Genomic DNA, 12505 nt, shown 5'->3' with positions numbered 1-12505 from the left:
TCATACAGAAATGTAACTTACAGTACTATTTTGTCATTGTGCATGCAGAAATTATTATTATTATTATTATTATTATTATTATTATTATTATTATTATTATTATTATTATTATTTGTTATCCCCCTCCCGGTCTGCCCTCCAACAGTTCTTGTATAAAAGTAAAATTTTGAAAAGGTAGTGTGAGGCTGAAGTGATGGCTCATGGGATAAAGGTGCTTGCTAATCATCAATGCATTCAATGGATGAATTGCATCCCAGCAATCCACGTGGTAGAAGGAAAGAACCCCTTTCGAGTGCTATTCTTTGATCTCCATATATTATACGTAATGGTCAGGCCCTCACACTAAAATGAACAAGTAGATAGATTTATGTAATAAAATATTTAAAAGAGAAAAGATTGATATCTTCTTAAAAATATCACAAGTTAACAATTTATAATTGTCTAATTTATGGTATACACAGTGATGTTAAGATCCTTGAAACAACCTCGACAATTAGATTGACATATACTTATTTTCATGTGATAACGTTTGAAATTTACACTTAATCATTTTGAATTTCAAGACACACTTGTCTATTATACCACTATCTATCATGCTGTAAAATAGATTTCAAAATAAAAACTTCTGTGTTCTAAGACTTCGTGTTAGCTATTATTTCTTTACTTTTCAGATCTTCCTTATAGCTTATTTTTATTGGTTATTTGTTTATTTACTCTTCAAATATTATCCCCCTTCCCAGTTTCCCCTCCAAAACCCCCCATTCCACTCACCCTGCATCCATGACCCTCACCCACCCACTCCTGCCCCACTGTTTTATCATTCCCCTATGCTGGGGCATCAAGTCTTCACAGGACACAGGGCTTCCCTTTCCTTTGATGCCTGACAAGGCCATCCTCTGCTACATATGCAACTGGAACCATGGGTCCCTCCGTGTGTATTCTTTGGTTGGTGGTTTAGTCCCTGGGAGCTCTGGAGGGTGGGTGTTGTCTCCTTGGTTGATATTGTTGTTGTTCTTATGGTTTGCAAACCCCTTCAGCTCCTTCAGTCCTTTTCCCAACTCCTTCATTGGGGTTGCCATGCTCAGTCCAATAGTTGACTGCATTCTAACAGAGTCTCCCAGGAGACATCCATATCAGGCTCCTGTCAGTAAGCACTTCTTGGCATCAGCAAGTGCCTGGGTTTGGTGGCTGCATATGGGATGGATCCCCATGTAGGGCAGTCTCTGGATGGCCTTTCCTTCAGTCTCTGTTCCACTCTTTTTCACTGTATTTCCTTTAGACAAGAGCAATTCTGGGTTAAAATTTTGTGAAGGGTAGGTGGCCCCATCCCTCAACGGGGGCGGGGGCGGGCATGCCTAACCTCTGAATATGGTCTTTTCAGATTCTGTTTCCCTTTTGTTGGGTATTTCAGTTAATGTCATCCCTGATAACCAAGTCTTTCTCTAATTTTGGCTTCTATGAACTAAATCGTTTTGCCTCCCCACTATAACTAAGAGCTTGTGATAGTTGGTCTTTGCTCATACCAAACTGTGTACTTTTATTCAATTCTACATAATAACACACACACACACACACACACCAATGAACAATAACAGCATTTCTTAACATCATGTGCACACACACACCATATTTCCCTCTTTGTTTACCTGTTTCTTGGTTGACACTGTGATTGATTTTATATCTTTGACATTATGAATTGGACTTCAGTGAATAGAGTTAAGATTGCAGATAACTGTTTAATGAACTGATTTCTATTGTCTCGGAAAATAAGTGTGGGATTGCTACATTGTGGCAGTTAGCATTTCAAGTGTTGTAGGAAATACCATAGAGTTTTCCATAATGAATCAGTAATGTATATTCTCACCAAAAGTGCACCTTTCATTTTCTCCATATCGTTAGCAAATATTTGTCTTTTGTCTTTAACAATAGCCTCTGTGCAGGCATCATAGTTCGCTAGTTGAGTTGTTTTCTTATTACTTTGTTGTTTCAGCTCTTTATATATATATTAGTTCTTCATGTTGTATTTATGAGTTATGCATATGTATGTATATTTGTGTATGTGCATGTATGTATCACGTATGCATGTATGAACATATGTGTCTATATATGTAACAGCAATTAATGAAAAGCAAGGCCAAGAATTGAAACAAAAACAAGAAGGGATATTTAGGGCGGTTTGCATGAAGGTAATTTAAACATTTTCTTCCAACATTTACAGTATATTTTTTTTACACTGTTGCTTCCCTTGCTTTGCATACACTTTTTAATTTGATGTTAACTAGTGTGTTTCTGTTGTTATAAGGGTAATTAAAAATAAGATTATGAAGAATGAACATCTATAAGATGAAGGAAATTATTAAGTGAATAAAAACTAGGTTTCATGGAAAGGGATAGCAAGCATAATTAAATGATTGGTAAATTTTTCCAAGGAGAAGTTACAGAGTTGTGAACCATCACATATGTGCTGGGAATTGAACCTCAGTGAGGAACATCTGGTGTTTTTAACTGTTGAGCCATTTGTTCATTCCCCCAAAGGTAAAATTTTTAACGTTAACCTCTCCAAACAAACAAACAAACAAACAAAACAAATTATATACTTCCAATATACAGTGATACAGAATAAATATTCCAATTTGAAAATGAAGGAATTGGGGACATAGCAGGGAGCAAAGTCAGAGAACATAAGGCCTTATGCTAGGGCCTTCAGGATGCTTTTCCTTTGATCCTTGGGTAAATCACAATGTTCCCATTTGACTGGGTAAATCCCTAACAGCTACTACCACTTTATTTTCAGTCACCTTAGTTGAAGCTTTAAATTTTCTTACATTACCTTTTCCGTGAGCATTTCCATGTCTTTATGTTCCATTTATGTCTCAAAACTCACAGGAAACACGGCTAAGAGCAACGAGCCATAACCATTTCACACCCTAAAGGTTATGCTGTTTTGAAATTTTCTCTGCCAAATAACTTAGCCCATTATTTTTTATTTCAATCTCCCTCTAATGTTTAGAATATGGGCCGTATGTGGCCATATTATTTGCCATAACACAAATTTCTTCTAGCCCAGCCCCTGATACCTCCCTTGTTTCCCTATAAAACCTCTTGAGCTAGGCCTTCATTAATCACATTTTTAAAATTGTTAACATGGAATCTGAGTTCCCACCAGAATGTTCCATTAGTCACCATTTACCGAGTTCTAAGGCTTCACTGTCCCACTATCCAAATTTCTTCCATATTTCTCCTGAAGTTCAGAAAGTCTTTCAACCACATGGTCAGGTGTACCATGACAACCCCAAATCTTGGTATCTTTTTTTCTGTGTGTGTTACTTTTCTTATCAAGTAGAAGGATGGAAGAATTTGTTTTGACTCATGGTTGAAGGGACAATGTCTATCATGGTGGGTACTTCCATGGAATTTTTTCTTCCCATTTTTAACATTAGCTGTTTTATTTGTTTGTTCCTGAGATAGATCCTCCCTCCCTCCCTCCCTGCCTCCTTCCCTCCTCTCTCTCTCTCTCTTTCTCTCTCTCTCTCTCTCTCTCTCTCTCTCTCTCTCTCTCTTCCTTTCATTTTTCAAGGCAGAGTTTCTCTGTGTAGTCCTGGTTGTCCTAGAAACTACTCTGCAGACCAGGCTGGCCTCAAATTCAGATTTTATCTGCTTGCCTCTGCTTCCCAAATGCTAGAATTAAAGATATGCACCACCACTGTCTGGTGAGTAGAAAGTATCTCATGGAACGTGCGCTTGAAAGGAATGTGTATTCTTTTCCTGTCAGATGGGTTCTTATGTGGTGTACTCTACTGCATCTCTCTGACCTAGTAGGTTCAAGTACAATGTTTCTTCAATGTTTTTTCTGCGTGATCTATTTTGAAAAGTGTTATGTTGACACTTTCTGCAATATCCCTGTAATAACATCATTATTAACTCTTAAATAATTTAATATTTGTTTAAGATACTTCTGACTCAGATGTTTGGACTGTATAAGTATACAACTGTTATTTCTTCATGATAAATCTCTCCTCCTTTATCATTCCTGAATATATTCTTTATCCTTTTTGATAGTTTATTTAAGGTCGGTTCTCTTTTATTAGAGTCATTCATGCTTTCTTGGGTTTCTACTTGCGTGTTTTCTTGCTCTAGAAATTCTATTTTTGAGTATTTCACTCATGAATCCAGTGAAATATGTGATCCAGTGAATATGATATCTACTCTATAGTTCCCCTGCCCAACTCCATTTACTTCCCCCCTAACACACACTCATTTTACTTCATAGTATTTATTTTATAAAAAATATAAACATCCCAATAAGCTCAGTTAGTGCTGACCATATATACACATGGTGTTCATTGGAGCACGAGAAGCCTACAAGTCGTAGCCACATCCTGGAAGGAGAATGATTCTCTCTTCTACACCAACTGTTAACTATCAATAGCTCCCCAGTAAGGAGTAAGGTCTGGCGATCATCTACTTGAACTATGCTAGGATTTTGGCTGGCTAGATCTTGTATAGGTCTTGTTCAAGTAACTACAGTTTCTATGAGTTCATGTTGTGATAGCCATGTTACTTCCAGAAGACAGCCCCCCACAATACTCTTTTCCTTCCTCCATTTTTACACCCTCTCTGCATCCTCTGATTTGGCCAGTAGAGAAAAAAAAACCCTGAATCACAAAAGAGAAAGGAATAGTTAAAAAAAAACCAACAAAGTTCAAATAGATGGTAATGTAAGATTAGTGATAAATAAATCAGTTTTGTGTTCAAGCAATGTGAAAGTATGTATATGTGTGTTTGTGCCTCAAGTGAAGGAAACCCTACATTGGGTATCATTCTGCTGGAAATTGTCAATAAAAAAGTCATTTTTTCCCCAAATGCACCATTTCTCTTTTCTAAGAAACCCAATTTAAGTTAGTAAGGATGGAATTGTATACAAAGGTTGGGGAAACTGGTTCCCTAGTTATGTTTATTACCGATCACTTTATCCATTTAAATGAGATAATTTGGTCAACATGATGTGGTTTTTAAAAGTGTAAAATAGTAACTACTGGCATCGCATCAGTAGAGAACTGCTTGTTTATAAGGCATATGAACTTAATTATGATAGCTGACAACTTTTTAACTAAAAAGAGAACTCAGATTCATATGTAATTAAAAAGAATGAAACAAAAGTACCCCAAGACCTGGTTTTCTTGGTCTCCACAATAAAAAAAATCAAAATGTTAGGTGTGTGTGTGTGTGTGTGTGTGTGTGTGTGTGTGTGTGTGTGTTCTGTGAAACCTGGATGATTTGTTAACAATGGTTTCCGTTTCAAAGGACATTTTGGTGTTTTAGTGAAAAAAGAATTTAACTCCTTCTCCACCAAGCAATTAAGTAAGAAAACAAGGAAAAGTACTCATTTAAGGCAAGATAAAAGCATTAGCTTTTGTTAAACCTTCATATGCTGGAGCCCTCAAGATGCACTTGTTTCTAAAAAACAATGTTTTCAGGATTGGCGAGGTGACTTACCGGGTAAAACTCTTGCCTACCAGGTGTGAGGACCCAAGGACTTGGATCCTAGTATTCATTTAGAATTTCTGCAAACTCAGTCACATCTGAAAGTATATAACTTTTGTTTTGTTTGTTGCTTTTTTTCCGGAAGTAAGTGAATGAAAAATTGAATAAAAAGGAAAGGACATGACTGGTTCCAGATTTCAGCACCAAATGAATAAAGAAAGAAAGAAAAGAAAAAAGGAACATGACTGCTCCTAGGTACAGTGGAGGAGAACATTTACCGTGCATTTCTGGAAGAGCATAGCCATCGTGCATTTCTGGGAGAGCATAGCCAGAGCCCAGGACATCTAAGAGAGTCCAGAGTGGACATGGTGAGACAGAGCTCTGCACGCGGAGGGCAAGGGAGAAGAGAGAGCAGAGGAACCAGGCGGAGCAGCCAGGAGGCCCAAAGGTACAAATAAAGCAGGTAACCAAAATGGTTGGATTATATAGGGAAGAGCAGCCCAGCACCCCTGGGCTGGAGAGCTGAGGGTAGGAGATAGGGATGGGGGAGGGGGTGTGCCTGTCATATCCTGTAATGGATAAAGCACTAAGAGATTGCAGAGAGAACCTAGCAGGCAGGTCCCCTTTGGATATTAAATAGTTACATCACTCATTAGTCTCAGGGTTTGATTGATATCTCACAATGGGGAGTTCTATATCGTTTGTTTGTTTGAGATAGTGTTTTGTAGTCTAGGTTGGACTTGAAATTACTACGTAACAGAGAATAGTTATGAACTGACTTTCTTGCCTCCACCTCCTAAATATTCAGATTATAGGTATGTACCACCACATCAGCAGTCCTGTCCATGGTTTCATTCAGTCCTTTCGTAAATCGATACAACTTTTAACAGAATTGATAGAGATTATCCTTCTCAAACTGCCAAGAATCATAAAAATATTTAATAATTTTCCACTGGTCAGAAACATTATTTAAACATATCTTCTTTTCTTTTTGTTTCTCTTCCTTTCTATTCCTTTCTTTTCTTTCTTGTCTTTCTTCCTTCCTTTCTCTCTCTCTCTCTCTCTCTCTCTCTCTCTCTCTCTCTCTCTCAATAGGAATTACCAGATTTATTGAGGAGAATGACTTTCTTTTCTTAAAAAAATTCAAATATCCAGAAAATTAGAGTTAATGGAAGGCTCAGCATGGGGAAAAGGAATAAGAGTGACAATAAGTCTCCAGTCTCCTAAGACCTTCCTGGTGTCCACGTAACCCTCCTTGATGGAAATCAGAGAGACTTGGAAATTCATCTAGGTCAAGTTCAGTTTCTTTCTTTTTTTGTTTTTGTTTTTTTTGTTTGTTTTTGTGATTTTGTTTGTTTGAGGCAGGTTTTCTCTATGTAGCCCTAACTGGTATTCATTCTATAACCAGATTGGCCTCAAATTCAGAGATCTGCCTGCCTCTGCCTCTCGAGTACTGGGACTGAAGGTGTGCATCAACACCGACCTGTCTACAGTTCAATTTCAATGGTGTTGTTGGTCAATGGTGTTGGTTGATAGGGGCGGTGGCAATACCTAACATAGTATCTGGAGACTTCTTGGCACGTCTCTCTCTCTCTTTCTTAAGATAGAGTTTAACAGTATAGTCAAATCTGCACTGGAATTCACTTTGTTGCCCAGGCTGGGCTCAAACTCATGGTAATATTCTTGACTTAGTTCCACTGGATCACAATTAGTACACTCAAGAGAAGTTCTCTTACCATGTTGCTTTCTACCCTTACAGCCATTGATGTGACTGATCTGTCCAGCTGGATTCGCAGTTCACAAGTCAAATCTACTTCTTTTCTTTGGAACCAGAAGAAAAGAATTCATGTTCCAGGAGATCCTGTTTTCTAGGAATTGTGGCGAATCCAAGGAGGACTTAAAAGATGACTTTCAGACACAGAGAAGTGATTCTGTTACCGAATAATCTCTTCTGAGAACCTAAATGGGCATTCATTCATGGCCTCTGTCTCTTGGGCTTCTCAAGTCTGCTCCTCACATGTCTGCTTCATGAGTAGACAGAGACTATCTGCCCATAATGCTCAGTGTTTGGCTTGTGCTGTGACAGCTACCAGGTCTCCTGGGAACCAATCACCTGATCCCCTCAAAATAAAGGAAACTGAAAATTTAACAGGCCAGTCTTAGTGATGAATATGCCCTCCATGAATGACATAAAAGATGATATTCTTGGGATTTCTGCCATTTTGCTTATGTGAGAACACCCAGTTATCTAATTCAGCCAATCAGAACTTAGGATGACTGTGAGTCTTTTGACACCAGCAGAGTAAAGCCTAGCTTATGGAAGGACAATAATCATAACAATAATCAATAATAATCAACCAGACAATTTTACCCATTCCCAAACACAGCTGGTATTCCAATGTCTCAGTTGCAAATGTCCCCATACTCACAGTTCCTCTCTGAGAAGTTCCATTCCTCTAGGAACTGATGGTTGGTTTTCAGTGCCTGAGACCCTTCAATAGTCACTAAGTTTTCCCTTTAGCCACACATGAGGCTACAGAGATGTAGAGGAGAGAAAAAAGTATTTATTGGAGAATGGACTGGATGATGTTCATCAGGAAGGAAAAGGGTCTGGCTAAGCCTTGCTGTTCAGGAAGCTGAGTGCTCTGTGGCAGTTCTCCTTCCAGGTGATTATGTTACTGATTTGATGGTCCAACCCTCCTCAGAGAATCCCTGATCTGACCTCTTTCTTCTTTCCTCAGTTGGACAGTATGCATCCAAAAAAGGGGAGCAGGGATTAAGGGATTGCATTAATTTTGTCATCTTGCTTATAGATAACCCAATTTTAGCTCATAGCTTGGAATACAGGTTTCTGGAGAGGGAGGAAGAGAGAGAGAGAGAGAGAGAGAGAGAGAGAGAGAGAGAGAGAGAGAGAGAGAGAGAGAGAACATGCGTGCATGTAGTGAGATGTGGGATTGTTTGCAGGAATTACACCATCAAAACACCACATCCAAAAGCTCTCCTTGTGCTAGGTATGAAGGTTTACCTATAATCCTAGCACTCATAAGGTTAAGGCAGGAGGATCACCTTAAGTTTAAGTCATGGATTTCAGAGCTGTGTAGACTACAGAGTGAGTAACAAACTCCTGGATGTGGCAGACACCTAGAATCTTACTGTAGCCTCATCAGAGCGGTGGCAAGTACTGGATTACTTGACCTAGCTGTTCCCTTTCTCATGCTGGGTAAGAACTGATGCTTCTTTCTTAATACCTCTGGGGTGGTGGGAGAAAACATGAGTAAGAACAAGACCAGTGTATCTTCACTGGATGGTTCCACAGAATAGGAGGATCAGGGATGGTTCCAAATCAACATCAAGATTCACCAATACCTTTTGACTGATAGTCTCATGGCTTGTCCTCCTCTAGCACTGAAAAGGCTTTTTTTTTTTTTTTTTTTTTTTTTGATTTTGTATTTTCTGGCCCCTGTGCATACCTTTTAACAAAACTTATTGATTCTCACTTCCAAATTATGAAATGGGCACCTTTGTGTGTGTGTGTGTGTGTGTGTGTGTGTGTGTGTGTGTGTGTGTCTGTGTGTGTGTGTGTGTTTAATTTCTGAAACAAAACACTGCCAAAATATAATTGAAGGAGAGGGGATTGGGGCAGGGAGTCTATTACAGTTTGGAAGACTTTGTTAGTTTTATCCATAGCAATGAAAGCTCGGCTTGAAAATCTCTACATTTTGACATATAAAGGGGTTTGCAACCCCATATGAAGAATAACAATATCAGCACACCAGTCCCCCCAGAACTCCCATGGATCAAGCCATCATCCCAAGAGAATACAGGGATGGACCTATGGCTCCATGCACATATGTAACAGAGGATGGCCTTGTGGGACATCAATGGGAGGAGAGGCCCTTGGTCCTGTGAAGGCTTGATGCCCCAGTGCAGGGAAATGCCGGGGCGGGGAGGTGGGTGTGGGTGGGTGTAAGGGGGAGCACCCCCACAGAAACAGGGGGAGGAGGGCTGGGATGGGGGATTTTGGAGGGGAAACCGGAAAGGGGGATAACATTTAAAATGTAAATTAAAAACGCAATTAAAAACCCAAACAAACAGAAAAAAACAGAGTGTTTAACCCATATTCAAAAATAACCCAGACGCTCAGACCCCACCCTGCTCGAGGTGGTTTACGTCTTCAACAGAAGCCAGTTTCAACCATTTTTAAACCTCCCAACACTACAACCAGCTGGGGACCAAGTATCCAGACACATGAGCCCGAGAAGAAAGATTTCACATTTCCTCTGTAAGAGCTATTAAATAACTGCTCTTATTAATGATGTACTTATCAGTTTCCCCTGGCTAATCTACTGCTTAGCATCAGATGAAGCCAGACAAGAGTTCCGAGGTTTTCACACCTGGCCCATGGGCAGTAGTGATCGGAGAGGGTAAGGTTTCTTGATCCTGCTTCCTGACAGGTGGCAGAGCCCTGGACATTGGAGGCAAAGGCATCTCATTCAGCAAGAACTATTGATTTATAGAACCAAGTCATCATGTTGCCTTGTGACTGTTTCAAAGTCCTGAGTTTTAGAGAAGAAAGGTCAGAGTATGTAGGTAGAAAGGCAGAAACCAGCAGGAGGCTGTCCTGGCAGATCTGTTCTTTTTATGGCTTTCAATATCCCGATGAGTTAGTTATGGAGTTCCATATGAGTGTGATTATGTCTTCTGGTGATTAAAATGCCTCTTTGTAGTTAGACATCCTTGAAGCTGCAGTTAGAATGTTCCCACTGTATCAGAAATTAGGCTATAGGACTCCCCCATTGACTATTCATGCATTATCAATGAGTATCCTGAGAAGCAGGTGAAGGATTTTAGTGCACGAGAAAAATCAGAAAAAAGGGGATGCCAAGGTGGGGGACTTACCGATGATACCTGAATGGGAAGGGGACTGTGAGAGACTTCTGAGCCTCCTCTAATGCTCTTCTCTGCCTTAGTCAGTCTCTTCAAGAGCCTGTGGGACACTGTCAGGTTGTGTTGCTAAATAAATTTCTGCCCAAACTGTCTGTATCTTGCTCAATTTTTTTCTTTTGGACTCCTTTTCAGTAGCAACATGACACACAAATGGAAAATTACATACCGGGCCTCATGTGTTTAGTCAAATAAATATTGTGTACAGTTATCTTCAACCTATGACTGTCAGGTATACAGGAAAAAATAAATTTAAAGTTTTGGTTTGGGTTTCATCCAAGAAATCTCACTGTATGCATACAAATAACAAAACACCTTACAATATAAAGTAAAATCTAGGAACCAAAACACTTGAGATATAAACATATATGATATAAATTATAATGTTATAAAAATCTATCAAAGTAGATCAAGAGTTGGAAAAATGGAAAAATAATTGTAATAAGTCAGAAATATCAGACTCAGAAAGCAGGATTTAATGAACTGGGATCTAATGGTTATTAGGCCTTGTCTTTGATGTTAGTAGTCCAAATTTAGTAATATAGATTATGTTCAAAGGAATCCTTAAGGCAGACTGTAGACGGGGAAAACACAATCTAAATCACCTCCGGAAGGGTAGGCATAGTGTATCAGAACATTTGACGCTGAGAAGTAAAAACCAGGCCACAGAAAGGAACTGACATCAGGGTGGGCAGAGGTGTGAGAAGTCCTGGGTGGACAGGAACCTAGAAAGAGCAGCACATAGGTGTCAAAGATTTACGGGAAAGCCACAACATCATTTCTAGGTGAGAAAGTAAGGCACTTGAGGAACTCGCTACTATAAATAGGCCTTTGGAAAGTTTTCTATCATTCCCTAACTTTTTCTAGTGCCAGAATATGGAGGCAGGGGACCTGAGAGGCGGAGCGATCTCTGCTTAGCCTGTAAATATATTCTGTTGAGTTCCAATGGTCATTAGAATTACAATGGATTGCAAACATTGATGGTATCAGACACCAACATTTCTTGTGGACAGCCTGGCTTTGGTCAAAGATTTTGGTTTTGTTCTTTGGTTGCAGGCTCCCTTTGTCCATTCGATTCCATTCTATCTTTTACTTTGTGCCTTCTGGATTCCTCTTTCCTAGAGCTTTAAACTTTAAAACCCAGCGCTAGCTGAAAACAGTTCTTGTATCATTCAAGACAGCTCATTTGTTTAGATTTTAATAGAGTCCTGCCCCCTGGCCCTACCTGTATTGGAACTCACTATGTACAACAGACTCACTTTTGATTATCACCCACCCCACTTTCTTTGTTTCCTCAGTACTGGGGTTATAGGTGTGTACCAATTGATTCAAGCTGAGCTTTAAGATGGAGCAGATTACTTGAGGGCCCACCTGGCTTGATCCCAATTGGCTTATCTTCCTCACCTGAGATACTGAACTAAGCCCTTTAGAAATGAATTAGTGGAAAAGAAGTCCTTCTGATGTTTGGAGCCAAAGGATGAGACAGATTTGCTTACCCCAAGGTAAAAAGAAGTAAAATGTTTTCTGCAAAATATAATAACCCTGTGTCTATTTCATGAGGTATTAGGGTGTACATAACAATGTATTTTCTGCGATTCATAAGCATTTATTAAGTATAAAACTGCTATTAGATACAACTTTCGGGACACTAGCTGCCCGGCAACTGTATTTACAATTAAGCTTTTGCCTTTTGAAAGTTTTTGTTTGTTTGTTTGTTTTATACTCTCTGAAACTTCCTCCATACCTCTTTTTATTTCTTTAATGTATTTTATTTTGGTGTGCTTATTTGAAAGCAAAGGACTAGATATTATAAAGCTCTTGTCTCTATTTGATGTTCTTCCAACAGCCTAAACATACCAACATCCCAGTAAAATCCCTGGATATTTTCCCAGCCAACTTCCCCAGTCTGTTCTAAGTTTCTTTCTTTCTTCTTCTTCTTTTTTTTTTCATCTTTATTAACTTGAGTATTTCTTATTTATATTTCAATTGTTATTCCCTTTCCCGGTTTCTGGGCCAACATCCCCCAACCCCTTCCCCTCCCCTTCTCTATAGGTGTTCCCCTCCCCATCTTCCCCCC

This window comes from Rattus rattus, chromosome 6 (genome assembly GCF_011064425.1).
Source record: "Rattus rattus isolate New Zealand chromosome 6, Rrattus_CSIRO_v1, whole genome shotgun sequence".
NCBI classification, from domain to species: Eukaryota; Metazoa; Chordata; class Mammalia; order Rodentia; family Muridae; genus Rattus; species Rattus rattus.
The sequence above is the reverse complement of the archived record's forward strand: the minus strand, read 5'-3'. Positions refer to the sequence as shown.